General features: G+C 37.6%; 1 long non-coding RNA gene across 1 annotated transcript in view; it reads left to right on the plus strand.

The window, feature by feature from the left end:
* LOC129642109 (uncharacterized) overlaps positions 1-22,078 on the plus strand; it is a 55,804-nt gene extending 33,726 nt beyond the window's left edge. The window contains exon 3 of the long non-coding RNA XR_008709539.1: positions 21,318-22,078. This is a non-coding gene — a long non-coding RNA (uncharacterized LOC129642109). The remainder of the gene's footprint in view (positions 1-21,317) is intronic.
* Positions 22,079-23,233: the final 1,155 nt, after the last annotated feature.

The raw sequence follows: 23,233 nt of genomic DNA on the forward strand, positions 1-23,233 counted from the left end.
TTTAACAGATCTATAGATATAGATCTATAGATATAGCCAGCTTTATTAATTGTTTTTGTGGAGTGCTTTTCTACTGGAAACTACTCCATCTTCTCTCAGACTTTTCACATAGACCAAAATAATATCTCCAGATTATATTTATTTGAATATCAAAGAAGTTACCTGATTACTATACTAAAATTTAAGAATATAAGATAAAAAAGAAAAGACTCTTTAACTCTACCTTTTTAGTTGATAGCCTTGTAACAAACTACCTCAAATCTCAGAGGTTTAAAAACGCCATTTTAATTTTTACTCACAGTTTTTTGGGTCTGATAATGTTTGGTTGGGGAGTTTGTCTCTGATTTATCAGGTGTCATTTCCAGAGGATCCATTTTCAAAATGACTTCCTCAGTCACATACCTGATGTTTAAGGTGATGTCAGGTAATTTCTCTGTGCAATTGTTGTTGTTGTTCAGTCACTCAGTCATGTCCAACTCTCTGCAACCTCATGGACTGCAGCATCCAGGCTTCCCTGTCCATCACCATCTCCTGGAGCTTGTTCAAACTCATGTCCATCGAGTCAGTGATGCCATCCAACCATCTTGTACTCTGTTGTCCCCTTCTCCTCCTGCCTTCACTCTTTCCCAGCATCAGGGTCTATCCAGATGAGGCAGTTCTTCACATCAGGTGGCCGAAGTATTGGAGTTTCAGCTTCAGCATAGTCCTTCCAATGAATATTCAGGACTGATTTGCTTTAGGTTGGACTGGTTTGATCTCCTTGCAGTCCAAGGGATTCTCAAGAATCTTTCCAAAACCACAGTTCAGAAGCATCAATTCTTTGTTGCTCAGCCTTCTTTGTGGTCCAACTCTCACATCCATACATGACTACTGGAAAAACCATAGCCTTGACTATATGGACCTTTGTCAGCAAAGTAATGTCTCTGCTTTTTAATATGCTGTCTAGGTTTGTCATAGCTTTTCTTCTAAGGAACAGGCGTCTTTTAATTTCATAGCTGCAGTCACCATCTGCAGTGACTTTGGAGCCCCAGAAAATAAAGTCTGTCACTGTTTCCACTGTTTCCCCATCTATTTGCCATGAAGTGATGTGACCAGATGCCACGATCTTCATTTTTTGAATGTTGAGTTTTAAGCCAGCTTTTTCACTCTCTCTTAAATTGTGTTGCTCAGTGCAATACAATTAATTGAACTATAGTTTTTACTGGAGTTTTACTGCTTTTCACATGTGTTCATTTTTTACATGTCTTTGTATATAATTCTATGATATTTATCATATATGGATTCATATGACTGTTATGAGAATCATGATACAGAACTCTTCTTTCATCACCAAGGTACTTCCTTGTGCTGCCTCTCCATAGTCATAGAAACTCTTTTCTCACCACACAGTGTCTCCTCTAGTACTTCTCCAGGTAGCCTAGGTTTCTTACAGTTCAGTAGCTTAAGGGCGTCTGTCCTTACTGAGTGACTCAGGGCTCCATGAGACTGCAAAAGAGGCTGCCAGTTCCCTTAAAGTTTGGCCTCAGAACCAGTAGGATATCACTTATATCACACACATATTTTTAAAATTTCCATATTTTATTGACCAAGGTAGCTATGGGCTAGGCCAGATTCAATAGCAGGGGAAATACACACTATCTCTCAATGGGAAGAGTGTCCATTTGCAACTTTTAATCTTTATCTGCCATATGCATTCAGAGAATCATTATCATTATCTTGGCAAAGTAGTATAATAACAGCTAACTTGCCTTGAGCATTCCCTACATCATGTATATTCATTATTATATGCTGAGATAGGACCTACGTATATATCAAATATTTTCTTTAAATTTTTAAACATATGCTTATTTAATAACAGAAATAAACACAAATATATTTATTAGAGAAAAAAGCTAAAATGATACAGGAATATATGGAATAAAAATAAAGTTTCTTCTAAGACCCTTCCTTCAGTTTCTCTATTTTCAAAGATAACTGTGTTTAGCAGGATAGTGAGTATTCTTCTAGGATTTTCATATGAATTTTCATGCCTGTGTATTTGCTACCCTATCATATTTGATCCTGGTAATATTTTGTGCTATGTATATGCACTCATAATCAGTCTGATTTTGGTGTTGACCATCTGGTGATGTCCATGTGTAGAGTCTTCTCTTGTGTTGTTGGAAGAGGGTGTTTGCTATGACCAGTGGTTTCTCTTGGCAAAACCCTATTAGCCTTTGCCCTGCTTCATTCCGTACTCCAAGGCCAAATTCGCCTGTTACTCCAGGTGTTTCTTGACTTCTACTTTTGCATTCCAGTCCCCTATAATGAAAGGGACATCTTTTTTGGGTGTTAGTTCTAAAAGGTCTTGTAGGCCTTTATAGAACCGTTCAACTTCAACTTCTTCAGCGTTACTGGTTGGGGCATAGGCTTGGATTACCGTGATATTGAATGGTTTGCCTTGGAAATGAACAGAGATCATTCTGTCGTTTTTGAGATGGCATCCAAGTACTGCATTTTGGACTCTTTTGTTGACCATGATGGCTACTCCATTTCTTCTAAGGGATTCCTGCCCACAGTAGTAGATATGATGGTCATGTGAGTTAAATTCACCCATTCCAGTCCATTTTAGTTCGCTGATTCCTAGAATGTCGACGTTCACTGTTGCCATCTCCTGTTTGACCACTTCCAATTTGCCTTGATTCATGGACCTAACATTCCAGGTTCCTATGCAATATTGCTCTTTACAGCATTGGACCTTGCTTCTATCACCAGTCACACCGACAGATGGGTATTGTTTTTGCTTTGGCTCCATCCCTTCATTCTTTCTGGAGTTATTTCTCCACTGCTCTCCAGTGGCATATTGGGCACCTACCGACCCGGGGAGTTCCCCTTTCAGTATCTCATCATTTTGCCTTTTCATGATGTTCATGGAGTTCTCAAGGCAAGAATACTGAAGTGGTTTGCCATTCCCTTCTCCAGTGGACCACATTCTGTCAGACCTCTCCACCATGCCACCTATCTTGGGTAGCCCCACGTGGCATGGTTTAGTTTCATTGAGTTAGACAAGGCTGTGATCCATGTGATCAGATTTGCTAGTTTTCTGTGATTATGGTTTCAGTGTGTCTGCCCTCTGATGCCCTCTCACAACACCTACCATCTTACTTGGGTTTCTCTTACCTTGGACATGGGGTAGCTCTTTACGGCTGCTCCAGCAAAGCACAGCCACTGCTTCTTACTTTGGACGAGGGGTATCTCCTCATGGCCACCCCTCCTGATGCCTCCTGACCTACACATGGACATTACCAGATGGTCAACACCAAAATCAGATTGATTATATTCTTTGCAGCCAAAGATGGAGAAGCTCTATACAGTCAGCAAAAATAAGACCGGGAGCTGACTGTGGCTCAGATCATGAACTCCTTATTGCCAAATTCAGACTTAAATTGAAGAAAGTGGGGAAAACCACTAGACCATTCAGGTATGACCTAAATCAAATCCCTATGATTATACAGTGGAAGTGAGAAATAGATTTAAGGGACTAGATCTGATAGAGTACCTGATGAACTATGGACAGAGGTTCATGACATTGTACAGGAGACAGGGATCAAGACCATCCCCATGGAAAAGACATGCAAAGAAGCAAAATGGCTGTCTGAGGAGGCCATACATGGAGCTGTGAAAAGAAGAGAAGGAAAAAGCAAAGGGGAAAAGGTAAGATATAAGCATCTGAATGCAGAGTTCCAAAGAATAGCAAGGAGAGATAAGAAAGCCTTCCTCAGCGATCAATGCAAAGAAATAGAGGAAAACAACAGAATGGGAAAGAGTAGAGATCTTTCAAGAAAATTAGAGATACCAAGGAAACATTTCATGCAAAGATGGGCTTGATAAAGGACAGAAATGGTATGGGCCTAACAGAAGCAGAAGATATTAAGAAGAGGTGGCAAGAATATACAGAAGAACTATACAAAATAGATCTTCACGACACAGATAATCACGATGGTGTGATCACTGACCTAGAGCCAGACATCCTGGAATGTGAAGTGAAGTGGGCCTTAGAAAGTATCACTACGAACAAAGCTAGTGGAGGTGATGGAATTCCAGTTGAGCTATTTCAAATCCTGAAAGATGATGCTGTGAACATGCTGCACTCAATATACCAGCAAATTTGGAAAACTCAGCAGTGGCCACAGGACTGGAAAAGGTCAGTTTTCATTCCAATCCAAAAAAAAGAAATGCCAAAGAATGCTCAAACTACCGCACAATTGCACTCATCTCACATGCTAGTAAAGTAATGCTCAAAATTCTCCAAGCCAGGCTTTAGCAATACGTGAACTGTGAACTTCCAGATGTTCAAGCTGGTTTTAGAAAAGGCAGAGGAACCACAGGTCAAATTGCCAGCATCCGCTGGATCATGGAAAAAGCGAGAGAGTTCCAGAAAAACATCTATTTCTGCTTTATTGACTATGCCAAAGTTTTTGACTGTGTGGATCACAATAAACTGTGGAAAATTCTGAAAGAGATGGGAATACCAGACCACCTGACCTGCCTCTTGAGAAACCTATATGCAGGTCAGGAAGCAACAGTTAGAACTGGACATGGAACAACAGACTGGTTCTAAATAGGAAAAGGAGTTCGTCAAGGCTGTATATTGTCACCCTGCTTTTTTAACTTATATGCAGAGTACATCATGAGAAACGTTTTGCTGGAGAAAGCACAAGCTGAAATCAAGATTGCTGGGAGAAATATCAATAACCTCAGATATGCAGATGACACCACCCTTGTGGCAGAAAGTGAAGAGGAACTAAAAAGCCTCTTGATTAAAGTGAAAGAGGAGAGTGGAAAGGTTGGCTTAAAGCTCAACATTCAGAAAACTAAGATCATGCCACTGGTCCCATCACTTCATGGGAAATAGATGGGGAAACAGTGGAAACAGTGTCAGACTTTATTTTTTTGGGCTTCAAAATCACTGCAGATGGTGACTGTGGCCATGAAATTAAAAGAAGCTTACTCCTTGGAAGGAAAGTTATGACCAACCTAGATAGCATATTGAAAAGTAGAGATATTACTTTGCCAACAAAGGTCCATCTAGTCAAGGCTATGGTTTTTCTAGTGGTCATGTATGGATATGAGAGTTGGACTGTGAAGAAGGCTGAGCACCGAAGAATTGATGCTTTTGAACTGTGTTGTTGGAGAAGACTCTTGGGAGTCCCTTGGACTGCAAGGAGATCCAACCAGTCCATCCTAAAGGAGATCAGTCCTGGGTGTTCATTGGAAGGACTGATATTGAAGTTGAAACTCCAATACTTTGGCTACTTTATGCAAAGAGTTGACTCATTGAAAAGACCCTGATTCTGAGAGGGATTGGGGGCAGGAGGAGAAGGGGACGACAGAGGATGAGATGGCTGGATGGCATCACCGAGTCTATGGACGTGAGTCTGAGTGAACTCCAGGAGCTGGTGATGGACAGGGAGGCCTGGTGTGCTGTGAGTCATGGGGCGCGAAGAGTCGGGCACGAATGAGCGACTGAACTGAACTGATATTCACTCATGCAGAAAATATGGTTCAAGGCTATGATCCAAACAAATAAAAATAAGAAAGCCTTACTCTGTTATTCAAGTTTCTTTTCTTTATTCTTGTTAATAAAATATTGTTAGCTATTTTCAAGAACTTTGATAACTTTCAAACTCTTCAAGTAATAGCTTCCATTCCCTGAAGATTATTTTGTTTTATCACCAGATGTTGGTCTATAATGCATGTCAGAAATGTATGTGACCAATGTATTTCAAATAAGGCTAATATCAACAAGCTTGGCATCACATGTAAGGGTGGTTTATCATCATTTAATTATAGAGCAAGTCTTAGTGTTAAATGTCTCCTTTAGAAAAGACTGATTCTTAGCTTTAAAATAATTTAGTACATAAGCTATTAAATATTTATTTTTAATGTGACACATATAAAATATGTTTTGCTATAAAATTCTTATGTACATACGTTTTTAAAAACTTCAGACAAACAAAGCGTGTATAAGAAAGTAAAATTATCCATAGCATTTAGTTTTAGGATTATAAGTCAGTACCTGTTCAACAAGCCTCTGTCATTATGAACCATGGGGAATTGCCTGCAAGCCTTCAGGCATAGCAGCATTACAATGGTCAGTTTCAGTTTTGATTCATTATATCTAGGCTTGCATTATTTTGTAAAATATGTTATAATTCATAAAACCTAATAGCAGTCATTCATATTATGATGCTTTTCAAATTTAAAATACTTGTCTCTCTGATTTGGTCACATTTAGTTATATTCTAGAAGGCTGATGTTTCTATATGAACAGTTGATCCCATCTCCTTTTTTAAGCATCTCCCTGTCATTTATTTTCTCCTGTTCTTGAAGGTTCAAATACTTCCCCTCCTTACAGGACTCCTCATTTTTTTTTTAAATTTAATTTAATTTAATTTTTAAACCTGAAACACTGTATTAGTTTTGCCAAACATCAAAACGAATCCGCCACAGGTATACATAACGCTCCCATACTTAAAAATGTATTCCTTTGTCCTATGACAAGTTGAATCTCTTTGCTTTATATCTTCTTAGTCTGTTGTGTGGCTTGTTCTTTCTCCTGTCTGTTAATTTTCTTGGAAGAGTTCACTTGCTGCTTCCATTTCCTCTTGTCCCTGTACTTCTAGTTCAGCAGTCATTTTCAACACCAGGCTACCCCATTCCTTCCTCTTTAGCAGTGGATGCTATTGATCACCACATGTGTGTGTGTGTGTGTGTGTGTGTGTGTGTGTGAAAACCTATTTCCTTTGACTTTCATACTCATACTCTCCTTAGATGTTCCTTTGTGACATTTTTGCTAGCCATGTATATTGACTTCCTAGGAGTTTATTCTCAGAACTCTTCTTATATAAATTCTTCTCTCTGGGGCTAGACTCATCTGATCTTAGTGTTCCCACTTAAAAACTAGACATTAAAAAAGTTTTTATTTTGAAAAAAAGTATGAACTCATGAGAAGTTGCAAAACTAGACAGTCTCCATGTACCCATCATCCAGCTTTCCCAATATGTCATATATTACATGCCATTAGGGGAGAGTATCTCAGTGTTGACACAATTGGCATTTTGGGCTAAAAAGTTCTTTGTTGTAGAGGTTTCCCTGGGATTATAGGATGTTTAGCAAAATTCCTGGATTCTACACATTAGGTGCTGGTAGAAACCTATTATCCCCAATTGTGATGACCTACAAAATTTTTCTCCTCAAGTCATGGTAACTAAAGTTTCACCAGAGGTTGGCAAATATCCCTGGGAAGCAAAATTTCTGCCTTGCACCGCTCCTCCCCACTTTTAAGAACTACTGAATTAGAGAGTCAGTAAGCATTTATCAGTATATGTGAGGCTCTAAGCTATTGCATGTGAAGTCTTGCTTTTTTCTGGTTTTCTGCACCTGGTGCTTTTTCAGCTCCTGAAGGAACAAGGTAAAGTGGCTTTTTTTCTGATAGTTTTCTATCCATGAGGAAAAAAGAATTGTATCCTTTGATAGAAATAGCCACTCTCCTAGATATTTGGTCCTCTATTGAATAGCTATTTGATTTTTTTAAATAATAAAATTTTCTAAGGAAACTCACCACCATATTGCTGAAAATAATTTTACTTTACAGCATATATCAAATTTATGTGCCCATCTTTGAGAAGAATAAATCTAGTTGCCATCTCTTTGGAGATTTAAAATATAGTTCTTGTAATCTGAAGCTTGAAACACTTCTCTAAATATTATGCAAATAATTTATTTCCACATCTTCATCTAAGTATAGAACATGCATTCTTGTCTTGCTTTGGAAACATACATTCCAAGACTCTGATAGGGTTGTGCCTTGGAATCTAAATTAAGTCTTAGAATATATAGATTTCAGTTCTCCAAGATAAGTTATTAAGTTGGAAGGGTATATCTTTTTGTTAAATTTGGAAGAAATGTAATTGTTAACTTTTTCACTTATAATTTATTGCTACACATAGTATCTTATATATCTAAAGCAATAAATGGTTTTCTAGATTGCTTCATATATATCATTTGAGATGATTTTAGGACGTATATGGAATATGAGATTTGTTTAGTAAGTATTAATTACCTGGGCTACCTTATTTAAATCAACAAGGAAAGCAACCTAAATTTTTCTACTTTAAGGGAAATAAATTCTCAGTTGCAAACTTATCTTTATTTTTGTGTCATTAGTTATTATTTTCAACTCATTTCATGTTTATCACAAATTTTAGTAAACATTTTGCCAGTTTTCTCTTCATTTCATTGGAAACACTGGCGGTCAACTGTCAACTCCCTTTCACACCAGAAAACCTGAAGAGAGAAGGCATTATCCTATGTACTGAGTTCAAATGGACTAATGGCAAGTTTATAAGAGGAAACAGGAAAACATTCAGTCCTCTGCACCATAGGATTTATATCCTTCAAAATAACTTAATTCTGATTTCATTTGATTTGATATAGGTCCAAGAATACAGGATCATACCATCTGGTTTAGTTTTGATAGTCTTTGTAGTGTTTGCCTTTTAGCCTCCTAAAAAAATACAACTGACGTGATAGTTTATAAACAATATGACATAGATCCAACCCTGATTTTTCAAGAAGGCATATTGTCACCAATTGTTTTGAGCCAAGTGAAATAGGAGGATCTTATTTCCCTTTGGTTCAAACAAGACAGAACTTGTCTAGCCTGAGTTCTGCATTTTACCTGTACACCCATTGTTTCCAGGCAGTCACATGAAGACCCTCAAATGTTTTAAGTACAGTAGCAACATGAAACAGCAGTGAACAGAGAGTGCTAGATGAACTTGGCTTTAAGATGATGCATGTACTAGGGATATTATTTTTCACTGGCTGCTTTGATTTTTACTAGAAGACTTCTTGAAAGATACTATTTTTGTTGTCAATGGTGAATTTAAAAAAAATAATTTTAGATAGGTTAGAATGATTAATCTGAGATACTAATAAAAATTAGGTATTAGTTCAAATTTAGACTTCAGAATCATTTTTTTCCTGTTTAATAAACAACAAAACTCAGCCTTGTACATATAAGTCATTCATTATGACATCTAGAGATTTCTAAGGCTTGAATTTGAGTTGATAGTGATCTAGAGGAAATATTTTATCCCCAAAGGAAATTTGCCACCCCTAAAGCTATACTGTACATGCTTTTCAAAATAAATGCCAACCAGTTCCAGTCAGAGATACATTTCATGTGAAAGTCACTGTTTGAACTAGAACACTGGTTTTACATTTCAAATTAAAAATAAAATGAGCCCCCAAAGGTGCTGATTTGTTTCATCTTTTGTAAACCGGAAGTCTTATTAAAAAAGATTTATTTGATAACATGCTCCATTAAGCTGCATTTTCAAATGTGTGGTTAATTCTCATGACTGTTAGATCAATGGTATCGTTTTTTTTTTTCTTTAAAAAAAAAATACTTGAGGCATCCCAAAATGCCTTCTGAAGTGATTGGCAGAGCAGCATCTGTGAAAGCAAATAGACCTGCCTTTATGTTCTTAGCAATACCCAGAGGCAGCCTCATCCATTAGTGTTAGTTTTATTAAAGGGAGATAGATGTATTGGCTAAGACATCAGCTTGTTTCTCTTTTGAAAAGACATTACAGAATTTTATCATCAACCTTGACCATTTCTAGAGAGCAGATCCTTGGTTTTCCCAATACCACCTGCAAAAACTGGACTTGTTAAATCTCTATGAGATTAGATGTCCTTTTTCATCAGTTACCAGCTTTTTTTAAGCTTTGTTAATGAAGGAAATTCTCCTTGTTTTGAATACCCTCATTACATACAAATTAGAGTTAAAACAGTGGCTTCTCAACCCCAGGAATGTAAGAGCTAATGAACAGAAAAAGGGTCGCCAATGAAAAATAGCTCAGGCAAGCTACAGCTCCGCAACACTGTTTGCAGCACTTGGGAAAAGGTTCTAATATTAATGCTTCTTGTCAGAAAACCCTTACAACCTCTATTAAATCATCTTCTCTATCGAAAGTGCTGTAGTTATAAATAGGCTCACAATGAATTCTGAATTCTCTGCATGTAAATCATGCCACATACCATTATCTGATATCCTTGAATTAGGTATGCGTGGCCTTGGGGGCAGTAAAGGATAGGTCGATTCAGCCAGCTGTCTCTTTTCGTAATAACGGCTGCATGTTAAAGACTAACAGCCAGACAATAAATAACATTTTCAAATCTGCATCTAGACTTTGAGTGGGAGAGAAATGAATAATGATTTCCTTGTGTTAGATTGGACTTAAGAAAAAGGTCAAAGCTTTCAGTAAAAGGAACAACAGCCATACAATCCAGTTAATCATAGACAATAGACAAAAGTGTGTGTGTGTAAACCTGTAAGCAGGATAATTAACGGGTCTTCTTACTTTTAGTGTATACCATCATGCCATTTTATTCTTGCAAACTCCATTTTCTTTCATGTCTATTGCTCATTCTGTCTCTCTTTAAAGAAAGGTGAGAGGTTAACAGATTAAATCTAGTTAAGAACAAGAAGCTGGGAGTAATTGATATTATATTTGAGCATTGGATTTAAATAAGTCGAGTGCTTCTTTTCCATACTGATAAAGTCTTTATGTATGGATTACACTGAGTTAGAATTATGTATTTTCTGAAAAAAGTGAAGGTTTTTCAGTCCTATCCAACTCCTTGCAACCTCATGGACTATAACCCACCAGACTCCTCTGTCTGTGGGATTTCCCAGGCAAGAATACTGGAGTGGGTAGCCATTCTCTTCTCCAGGGGCTGTTCCTGACCCAGGGATTTAACTTGGGTCTCTTGCATTGCAGGCAGATTTTACCATCTGAGCCAACAAGGATCAGAGCCTATTTGCATATCTTCTGTGAGAATATAAATAGTTCTGATATTGACTGAGTTTACTAGATAAGCAATATGCAAGAAGAAGCAATGATCTTAAATTTAAACAACAACAACAAAACCAGGGATAAATTACTTCTGTGAAAAACCTGCTGTGAGATTTTAATTTTCTTCCTCCATATTGTTCTAGAAATATCACCTATGTCAAAAGGTTGAAGTCATATTAATGTTTCTTTTATAAGAGGAAACATCTGATGGACTGGTTTATTTGGAAATAATTTTTATTTTATTATTTTGTTTCCATGATTGTGTGTGTATGTGTGTGTGTGTGTGTGTCCAAATTGTGCTTTAATTAGTCATGGTACAGAAGCTCAGCTACTAAAATGTATTCTGTTTAACTGCAAATAATGAACTACAGACTCTTAACCGTTTACTTCCTTAACCTCTTGTATTTCTGTGTTTCTGCATGAAGAGCGCAAGAAAACTCCTGCTACACCTCCTTTTCAGGAGGCAGTTTTTCAGTAGTGATACAAATATTGTTGTTTTTTGCTGGCAAGGAATTCACCAGTGGCTCATTTCCATCAGCTTTTATTTCACAGCAATTGTAAAATAAACCATTCGTAGCACTTGCTGTTAATATCTGGTCCCTGGGGTGTAACTGATGGGCATGGTATGGGTCATGTGCTAGCTAAAGTGTGCATTAAACAGGGAGAAATTAATAGTACTACCGCTGATTCAAGCTAAGTGATATTCAATGGGCAATGTCATCCCTTTAATGGTGTCAGGGTATGTCATTTTGTTGGTTTCTTTTAGAGTCTGATTTTAATGGAAAAATAAGCAAGAAAAAAAAATCAGAATGTTATGAATTCTTCAGAGGCACACTAGAAACATTCTGAAGTTTCACTTATACGTTTTATTTTTGACCTTCATTTTATATTTGATGAGACAATGAAACTAGAAGTGCAATCACTTGATTCTCTGCTTCTGCATAACTTGATACAAATAACGATGCTCTTGTGTGCTTGACTATTTGTGTATTCCAGTTATATATTCTAAAAGTAAAAAAGGTAAGCCCTTTTTCCCTTTAATTATATGTTCTTAGAGATATAAGCCATATAACTGATTTTGAAGATGGAATTTGTGTAATGTGTTATGTGCTAATTTTCACCGAACCTTATTTTATTGTGTTTTATTTGGCAATAATTAACAAGTTCATCCTTAACACTTTCTAGATATTTTCACTTTTATGCTGACAACATTCCCTCAAGATTGATAGATGGGATGCTGTTCATTTTCCAAAGAGAGATGTTGTCATACTGAGGAGGTTATTTGAGCACACGAAATTGTGTTTTAACTGCTTGTCAGTATCCAGTCTTGGCCTAGTTACTTTCCTGTTCATACAGAACTGATGCTATTCAAGCATCACACCACCATGAGATACAGTCCTTGGAAGCAACAGCATAATTTCAACTGCATCTTCTTCCCTCTTCTAAATTTATACCCCTGCTTCTATTCAAACACATATAAAGTTCCTCTCAAAAGATCCTTGTATGCAGCTGACTTTATTAGATACAATCTCTTCTTATTTGCAATAGTGATTTTGTAGGCAAGGCTTCCCTGGAGGCTCAGATGGTAAAGAATCTGCCTGCAATGCAGGAGACCCAAGTTCAATACCTGGGTCAGGAAGATCCCCTGGAGAAGGGAATGGCAACCCACTCCCGTATTCTTGCCTGGAGAATTCCAAGGACAGAGGAGCCTGGTGGGCTACAGTCCATGGAGTTGCAAAGAGTTGGAAATGACTGAGCAACTAATACACACACACCTGTTGTAGACCGTCACTGTGAGCGATGAGTTAGCAAATGCTGAACGATTGCTTCTAGTGGAAAGATAGGATAAAGTTCTGGCAAACCTTTTAGTCACATTTTCATCAACTGATTGATACATAACATGATGTGTGTTTGCGTTTAAAGGCATATTATTTCATATATGTTTTGATTCATTAACACTGAACTCATAGTCAACAGCCATGCCTAAAGAAAGCTTTCTTTCTCTGTAAGTCATATCACACCTTTCCTATGCTAAGGGACACCAGACAGCTTCAGACTATGCCTAGGGGCTAAAGATTTCAGCACATTCACAGGCAGAAGGACCTTAATATGTTGAAATGGCAACCTTTTGAGAAGACGAGATTCTGGAACAATGAGCTCCTATATGGAGATGAGACTTCAAACTTTTTTTTCCCTGTCTACACATGCTCTCCTCTCAAACAGATGTCCCCAGATTCTGCTCTATCATAGAATAAGTGGGCTGCACTGTCCTTCCCCGCCCAAACCCATGTAGAACAGACACCATTGCTTCCCCAAAGGTGAAAGGACGTTGGGGCCATTTAAACAGTGGATTTACCAGTGAAAAGCACAAAAATGAGAAAACAGTATGTTAAATAGATCAGTACGTTAAAGAGATGACCAAAAGGACATTTGTTTACAAAATGAGAGCCTAAACAAGAAGGCAGAAAATCGTCTTATTCAGTCAAGTTGGGAATGAGTACTTTGTTCAACTCAAATTTCTCACTATTCTGCATGTCTGCAATTGACTGTGAAAATGACTCTATGAATGATTTTCCAGTTACAAATATATTTTAGCAAGTTAAGTGACTGACAAGTGTGGAAATTTCAGAGAACAAAAATCAGCTGTATTCAGTGATGTGGAAGCTAGTATGATCAAAGCAATGAAAATCGTTTAAAATTAGATTTACCCATTCCTATATCTTTACATATAACATATTAGTTTTAGGTGAATAACATGTTGATTTGATATGTGTATATATTGTGAAATAATCATCACAGTAAATTTAGTTAGCCTCTATCACCACATACCTATATTATAGGTATTTTTTCTTGTGACGAGAACTTTTAGAAGTTACCCTCTTTCTTGTTGTTTCTGTTGTTGTTGAGTCACTAAGTCCTGTCTGACTCTTTGCAACCTCATGGACTGCAGCACACTAGCTCCTCTGTCCTCCTCTATCACCCGAGTTTGCTCAAATTCATGTCCATGAGTCAGTGATGCTATGGAACCATCTGATCCTCTGCTGCCCCCTTCTCCTTTCGCTTCAATCTTTCCCAGAATCAGGGTCTTTTCCATTGAGTCCATTCTTTGCATCAGGTGGCCGAAGTATTTGAGCTTCAGCTTCAGCAACAGTTCTTCCAATGAATATTCAGAGTTGCTTTCCTGTAGAATTGACTGGTTTGATCTCCTTGTAGTCCAAGGGACTCTCAAGAGTCTTCTCCAGTACCACAGTTTGAAAGCATCAATTCTTTGGTGCTCAGTTTTCTTTATGGTCCAACTCTCACATCCATACATGACTACTAGAAAAACCATAGATTTGACTTTGTGGACCTTTGTCAGCAAAGCGGCATCTCTGCTTTTTAATATGCTGTTTAGATTTGTCATAGCTTTCCTTTCAAGAAGCAAGCGTCTTTTAATTTCATGGCTGCAGTCCCAGTCTGCAGTGATTTTGGAGCCCAAGAAAATAAAATCTGTCATTGCTTCCACTTTTTACCCTTCTGTTTGCCATGAAGTGATGGGACTGATGCCAAGATTTAAATTTTTTTAATCTTGAGTTTCAAACATTCAAATATACATGTACTGTATTATTAACTATGGTTACTATTCTGTACTTTCCTTCTCAGGACTTATAACTGGAAGTTTGTATCTTTTGATCCCCTTCAACTATATAAGTTTCTATTTTTTAAAAAAGTTGTATTTGCTATCTCATCACTTGCTGAGTCATTCCTCTTCCCTTTCCAAATTTTCTGCTCCAACTTCCTTCCTAGACCTCGCTTATTTCCCTTGCATCCATTCCATCTTCTCTCTTTCCACATTTTATTGGACAATTGAAATTCTTCAATAGTTCTTTTCAGGTCCTTCTGACTGTTACCTCTCTTTGATTCTAGGCTTCTAGTTTATATCCTGCTATGCTTCCCTTGTGGCTCAGCTGGTAAAGAATCTGCCTGCAGTGCGGCAGACTTGGGTTTGATCTCTGGGTTGGGAAGATACTCTGGAGAAGGGAAAGGCTACCCACTCTAGTATTCTAGCCTGGAGAATTCCATGGACTATACAGTCCATGAGGTCACAAAGAGTCGGACACAACTGAGCGACTTTCACTTCACATGCACAATGATGGTTACTCTTGCCATTCTTCACTGGAAAGTATGGTTTTCGCCAGTATCTTCCAGTGCCTTTCAATTGTCTATACTCGCACTTCATTGAAACATGAGACTCTAGCTCTCAGTCCAGGCAGCTAGGACATTCCACCCACACTGTCTTTGACATTTCAAAAGTGCTGAATAAATCAGTCAGTCAAACTTCAGCTTTGAATTTTAAAACAGATTTTTGGTGCACTGGTGGAAGCAAGACCTTTGGGGGAAAAGGTAATTCATTTATTTTTTGATTCTTAGGAGACCAGTTTTGGGGAAGATTCCATATTTTGAAGTCTGCAGCAACATTATGAGTGTCAGTTTCCAAACTGGATACAACCCTAATTGTGTTATATTTGTTTACTAGACTCCTATCCAGCAAGGAAAATAATCAAATTACATGTAAAAATATGGATAAAACTCATAATCATACTGGAGAGTGGGAGAAGCCAGATACAGAAGCTTGCATACTGATGATGATTTTCTTCATATAATTTTTAAATTAATTTTTATTGGAGTATAGTTGCTTTACAATGATGTGTTAGTTTCTGCTGTATAGGAAAGTGAATCAGCTGTATATTTACAAACATCCTTTCAGGTTTCCCTGGTGGGTCAGTGGTAAACAATCTGCCTGCACTGTGGGAGACCTGGTTTCGATCCCTGAGTCAGGAAAATCTCCTGGAGAAGGGAATGGTAACCCACTGCAGTATTCTTGCCTGGAGAACTCCATGGTCAGAGGAGCCTTGAGGACTACATCCATGGGGTTGCAAAGAGCTAGACATCACTGAGTGACTAACACACACCTCTTTTTTGGATTTCCTTCCCATTTAGGTTACCACAGGGCATTGAGTAGACTTCCCTGTGCTATACAGTAGATCCTTATTATCTCTTTTATACATAGTAGTGTATATACATCGATTATCTAATCTCCCAACTCATCCCACTTCCCTTCTTCTCCACCTTGGTATACATACATTTGTTCTCTACATCTGTATATAATTGTTTAAAAAGACAAAATCATGATGTTGAAGTCAGGATAGTAAACACTGGGCAGAGGAGAATAGTGACTTTGAGGGGTTGAGGAGCTTCTAGGTACTGCTAGCTTTCTTTTTCTTGTTTGTTTTGGTGGAATTTAGTGCAGTGTTTTGGTGTTCACTGTGAGAAAACACATTACGCTACAGACATTTGTAATGGGAGCTCTTTTCTGAATATATAGTCAATAAAATAGTTCTAAATTCACCATGAATGGTGTGAACCTATGTATATAAAATGTATGATATGGTGCATGAATAGATTAAAAAAATGGATTTAGATCTATATCTGTGATTTGTAAGGATATCCAAATTATGTTAAATGAAGGAAGGAAGTTTCAAAATATGTATATACTTAATCTTCTAGTAAAACAAACAAATGAATAAATTACATACATATGTGTATATTTTACACATGTATGAGCCAGGGGAAAGGGTGAATAATACACACCAGATGTTGATGTTGGGTACCCCAATGGGAGTGAGATTAGCGATTTGGAGTTTGTACAGGGGGTAATGTGCACTGCCTTCTTACATCTTTTGTTGTATTATTTGACTTGTTACAAGAAGCACATATTAATCTTACAATTTCAAAGACATCAAGAAATGGAAATATTTTATAAAGAAAAAAAATGAGTTACGGTCTGAGCTAAACAAAATGTACATAAGAATACATAGATCCATCAGAGGGAAATATTCCCACCTACCAAAAATATATGAAAATCTCAAGAAGAAATAAAAGTCAGAAAGGAAGCAAGAAAGTGAGATTCTAGGGCATGAAGAAGTAGAGAGATGATGTGTAGTTCAACATTATTAGTCATGTCACAATGTACCCCAATTTCATCAGTTCTCACCAGCCTTGTACATAAAACCAAGCCACATGGACATAAATAACTCATGTTCCTATCACTTATCATTAATGCAACTTTTATGTTCCTTGCAAATACACCCTACTGTTTCTGGGGATCCCACCATTGAGTAATAGAGACTCACAAACCTGTTGGCACCACTCAGTTTCCACAAAACACTCTCATGGAAACAACTCCTTCAGCCCTGCCCCTGAGTTTTTTTCTCTACCAACTACAACACAGGTGAAGGCCCACAGTGCCCTTCCTCTCTGTGCGTCCTTTCCATGGTCCTCATGTCAGGCCTCATGCTTCTGGAATGAAAGTCAAAGTGTTAGTCGCTCAGTCATGTCTGCCCCTTCGCGACCCCATGGACTGCAGCCTACCAGGCTCCTCCGTCCACGGGATTTTCCAGGCAAGAGTGCTGGAGTGGGGTGCCATTGCCTTCTCCGCTTGCAGGCCACAGTGGCAGGCTAATTTAGAGTTCCCCTGCCTATTGTCTCACCATATCATGAAGTGTGTGCATCTCCCAGGCTTTCTTTAATGGGTTCTTTAGAATGTGTGTCCTCAGCCTAAGCTCTAGGCAGTGCTGCTGCTTCATTTTTCTTATTCCCAGGATCTCATATTTTTATTTGTTTGTTTACTAATTTATTTGTTTCTGAGGTAAAGCTGTTCAAATGTTCCATTAGTTCTTTTATTTTTGCTTTTCTTTTTGGGCTAGCATTGTCTGGACACAGAGCCAAATAAAAGGTTCTTTTTTAACTCATCTCAATCATTGCATCAACTTACAGTTAGCCCAGGAGAGATAAGGAAGGGAAGACAAACTAGATGCCCCCCTCTGGCCTGTACAACCCTTATGCTGTATGAGAACATTAGAAGTGAGCTAGTGCAGAGCTTTTGCAATTGCCCATCAGCTCAGATTCACCCCCTTTGAATTATGAGCTCTCTGAAGGCAGGGTTTGGTTGGATCTGTGAAGCTACCATACCCAGAGCAATGTGTGAAATAGTGGGCACACTAGGTATAAATTTAACTCATTAAGTATACCACTATGTCTGAAACATTGTGCTGCATTTTGAGGAAGTAAAGATGAATAGACCAGAATAAGATATCTCAAGATGGTCACAGTCTAGAAATAAGATAAGTAAACAGTTGTAACGGAGTGGGAAAAGTCTATAATACAGATGCACACAATTGCTAGGGGAGCAAATATGAGGGGATGATTAGCCAGACACACTTTTAAATGTTTATAATCCTGAATATTCACTATAACACTGAATCCCTTTCTCTTATCTATAGGCTAACCCTGCTGCAAAGCTCTCAGTCACTCTTTGGAAGAGGGTTGTGTTTTGTCTGTAGACAAATCTGTAGAACTGATTGCCTGGCACAAACCTTACTGTTAAATAAATCAGTGTCTATATGTGCCTCTACTCAGTCTCTAGTTTGGTATATAGGCCTTGAATTATTCACTCAATTCATACTACAACTTGATTCATTTTATTCTGCATATGCTTTCCAGAGGAAGACAAATGACATGGGGATCAGTGTGCACTTAGGAATGGTCCCATTTTCACATCTGATCTCATTCAAACTCATTCTTTCTGTCCCTTTTTTTTAGCTAAAATTATCTAGAAGAACATCTCTTTAAAGTTTTGCCATTCCAACTATTTAGGTTAAAAACAAAGGACAGAAACCAGAGCTTGAGCCTCACAGAATATTCTATTAATGGATTATAAAGCTCTGTTATCTCTTAGAAGAATTTAGCTATCCCATAACATGTGCAAAGAGTAACCACTAAGCTTACATGTATTAGAAACTGATATCACTTGAAAGGATGGTAAATGTTCATAATCCTTTTACTCTCTAAGATAGGAGGAGATATCTTTTCCATTCCCAATCATGCCAGGTCCTAAAGCGTAAGGGGGAAAAAACCACAATAAATTGCCAACTTAATCAATTATTAAGGCAGATTAATCCTGCATCACACAATGTTGTCAAAAAACCCAGATGTGTCATATTTGAGTTGCATTTTCATTATGTGCACATACTTGGCCTTAAGCAGAATTGTATGAGTTGGATTAATTTTTTACATGGCCCTCCAGCAGTTCTATGCAGAGCCATATGGGAGACGTTTGGTTTTCATCAGCTCCCTTTTACCCTTCCTTCCACTCCACTGCTTTAAACAGAACTTTCATTCTCTTTAACTATCTGCAGGTTTTATTCTGTACAGAGAGAAGAGTCACAAAATATTATGACCTCTAAGTGATGGGCTGTGAGACAGGGTCTCTCTCCAAAGCCAGCCCACAGCTGTGCAGTGATCGCACGTGTCCATGGCCTGTTGTAGGCTGTGTGTGGGGCTGATTATGCTCTGTTCTCTTTCATCTCACTGGGAGAATAACTTACAGCTTGATTTGCTTTTCTCTTGTGGTCTATAAGGAAGTGGAAGGATTCAGTTTTCAGCCCTGTTATTATGGTGATTTTTTGCTAAGCCTGAAATTCACTTTTCAAAGAGGGTGGATGTTTTATACAGGGAATGGTTGTTAGGAGATTTTCTGAGATTTACTTCAACGATAACCCTTTATAGTAATATCAAGGCTTCCCTGAAAAGATCTCAGACACATTGGTGTGATTATTTGCTAACCACTCTGCAGGGAAGGGACGTGGCAAGTATCAGTGACTTTCTAAAATGAAGGAGTTCAAGACTGGCAAGGTGGTAGAGTGCCAACCGGCATTTGAACTTGTTTTTCTTCCTACTCAGAATCTTTCTCCTTTCATTGTCTGGTCCATCTGGTTTCCTTCATTTCTCTGGCCAAAGACTGAAAGAAATAATACAAAAACTGTCCTTCTCTGCACATCGTAGGTAAATGCATTGTGATGGAAACCTGCATCCATAGCATTTCTGAGGTCAATTATCAGTTAACAAAAGATTGTGAAATAACTTGGCATCAGTGATGTTTTATACTAGATAGAAGCAGAGTTTGTGTTAAGTGAATGGAATTTTAATTCCAGTCAACATTCATTTTTTTGAAAAATGGTATTATGAATAAGCGCATTCTTAAAAGATAGTTGCCACTTCAAGTGTCTTATGGGATGTAGGTAAATTCTATCAAAAGATAGCTTCCCTCACAATGAAGTAAAAGTACTTTGATGTTAACTGTCACTTAGTATTTTTATTTCAAATCCATATTCGGCATATTAAGTGGCAGATACTTCATACAATACATTTAATTTCTTGATGGAATTTGAGGACAGGCTAGAAAATTCTTTTCAGTTTTTTTGATAAGTCCATATCTTGGTCAGGTTTAACATTTATTCATGATGGCACCTCATCCCTTGCCTTCTTATTTAAATGCCAGAGGTTAACATTTCTTATGGAAATTCTACTTAACAGAAAGCTTTATTTTGCATAATTACAATCTGGCTCAACCTCAATTCATCCAATATTTATTATAACATTTAAAGGTCTAGAAATACCTCTGAGATATTTTTTCCTCTTTTTTTAAACAAATGGATTGATTTTCATAAGTAGTATTGGCCAAGTTTGTTCCCACCTCCCCGTTTGCTTTCTCTCTCTCTTTTCCTGTTTCTATCATGGCAGCGGGCAATTCTCCTCTGTTTAGCTAGATTCTCACTCATCATTTCCCTTCATCCCTGACCTGACCTAAGCTTCTTTCAAACTTACTGCCATCAGTCCAGCACTTTGCTCAGAACCCTTGGGCTGAAACTTGCATGTATTTCATGATCTACAATGTAGTAATTTATTAGTAGTAATTCTATTACTTGTCCCTATCCATTAAACAGCATGATGTCTAGCCATACAATTCAGTTAAATGAAAATTTGAACATTTATATAGTCACAACTTATAGCAAAGATAATATAACTGACATGTTCTGAATTATGGTTCTGGATGATTATGGATTTTCTGTAAAGTAGTTGCTCACTGACCAGAGTAATCTCAGAAACTGGAAATAGGAGAATGTCAATTAAAACTGAAAAAATAAAGAGCCAAGCGATTCTTTTTTCTTTTTTTCTTCATATCGTGGTATTCAGGATAAATAATTTGATTAAATATAAATAAGTTGTTTGAACTTAAGAATTATCTTGAAAGTTGCTACATCACTGAGATATGTCTGGCACAAATAATTAACTGTTGTTAGGGACTGTGACTTCCTTTATTAGAACATTTTATTTCCATTCCAACTTCTCTAAGAAAAATATACTGTTCTCAGGAATTAAAAAAAAAAAAATCATTGCTATCCCATCAGTAACACAATTGGTGCCTAAGAACATCAAATGGTAAATCCAAGCATATTAATTACATCATTAAAGTAGCATTTGGTGCACTGCTGAGATACATTACAATAACAATAACCTTTCTGTTAATAGGATTCACTACCAGCATGTAATGCAGAAGTTGCATACAATGAAGATATCCCATTCCACCACCTCATGGCATAAATCAATATAGTCAGAGCAACAAAGAGTGAGTATTTCCACAAAAATGACATTAAACCATTTGTGTGTGTGTGCATGCGTATGTGCGTGTGTGTCTTTATGGAATGCCACAATTTGAAAGCCAGATAAACTGCTCAAGAGAAAGCAGAGTTGCTTGGTTACATCTGCTGAAAACAATCTGTGCTGTGTGTGAGAGCTCATGTCAGCCCTGTAATTACCACAACTGAGATAAAGCCTGGGCTAAATGTCACCTGCCGCTGACACGCACAGGAAGCCAAGCACCGCTAAATGAGTCAGTTACTCTGAGAGTGCTTTGCTCTGCTTGTGAGCTAAATGCATTTGTCGTGCATATAAAAGGAGATAGATATATGTTAAAAGAAAAAAATCAGAGACACACGTAATGAAAACCTCGCCCTAAATCCTCACTGCCTACTCAGAAGTACATTAAGTAAGAAGGTTAACAGATGTAATCAGGTTGAAGGAGAAAGATTAAAGCATTAATGAGCATTTCTATGAGACAGGCAAAGTCTTCCACTTTCTACCACAAATTGGTCATTAGTCAGTGCAATGCAATTTCCCACGTCTACAATGAGCCCCCAAAGACAGCTGAGGTTCATGTTGACAACAGCCATCCAGTAACATATTGGAACAGTTTGCCTGTATCCGTGTATAAAGCCTGTGGACACAATGTGTATTTTTAAAGACCTTAAGGAGCAGGGGGTTTGCTGGTATTTAATAAATATTTATGACGAAAGCAGAATTAATAGCATTGGTAGGAAGTAAACATCTTCTATCTCCTCTATTTAATTTTGTCACTTCTTTAAAATATCATCCTCTCCAGTCATAGTATTACTTTGTCTGCTTTGTAATGTGATGTGATTACTAAAAGACTTTCCTTACCTGACCACCTAACACTTAAATGGAAACCTCAGTATCTAGGCAGAGGAACAGGAATGTGGTCAGCACCAACACCCAGGGGAATAGTACTGCTGGAACAGCTATTTAGCACCCATGTGGATTCGATGATATCAGGATGATGTTGTGAATGTTGGAAGGGGCCTTTGTGATCAGCTCTCATTACCCTGGTGAATTTATCAAGGTTCAGGATCTAACACTTAGTCTTCAGCCTCAAAAATCTTATTTTTAGCATACTACAAGTGGATTCAAATTCTGGCATACACTCTCATGAACTCAGTTCCCATGTTCGGCTGCAAAAATGAATATTTGCAATAATATATTAGTACTATAGAGCCTGAGATGATCTGAAAATAGATTACGTGAGTGGTTAAATTTTGTTGGAAGTTGTTTCCTGATAGTATAGAACCAGAATCAGGGGAGTTAGATGAATTGATGTTTAATTGCATCCTTCTCCCTACTGGGGTGGTCTTGCCAACAGGATGAAATTATTAGAAATCTTACTATAGCTACCAGAGTCTTTTTTCACATTAAGGATGAATTTGCCCATGCAACCCAGAGATTTGGAGCCTATTATTAATTTATCATTTATTGAACTCTTAGTCTGTACCAGGCACCAGTCCTAAATGATTTTGACGTTCTGCCTTACTTATTCATCAAAAAGTCCTGTGGGGGGAAATACTGTAAATATCCTAATTTTACAAATAAACTTACCTAAGGTCAGACAGTTCAAGCAGCATTTATTTTCATGTTTTACTAACCAGTTCTTAATTGGCCCACCCAGTAATCACTAATTTTAGCCAAATTGAAAAATTTTATCATAATGTAATAAATGGAATTAAACCATAGTTTAAATATTAGTAATCATGTTCTATACTTTAGAATAAGAGTGAGCAAACTATGGCCCAAGGCCAAATAAAACCTTTTGCCTG

Source organism: Bubalus kerabau, chromosome 1, assembly GCF_029407905.1.
Source record: "Bubalus kerabau isolate K-KA32 ecotype Philippines breed swamp buffalo chromosome 1, PCC_UOA_SB_1v2, whole genome shotgun sequence".
NCBI classification, from domain to species: Eukaryota; Metazoa; Chordata; class Mammalia; order Artiodactyla; family Bovidae; genus Bubalus; species Bubalus kerabau.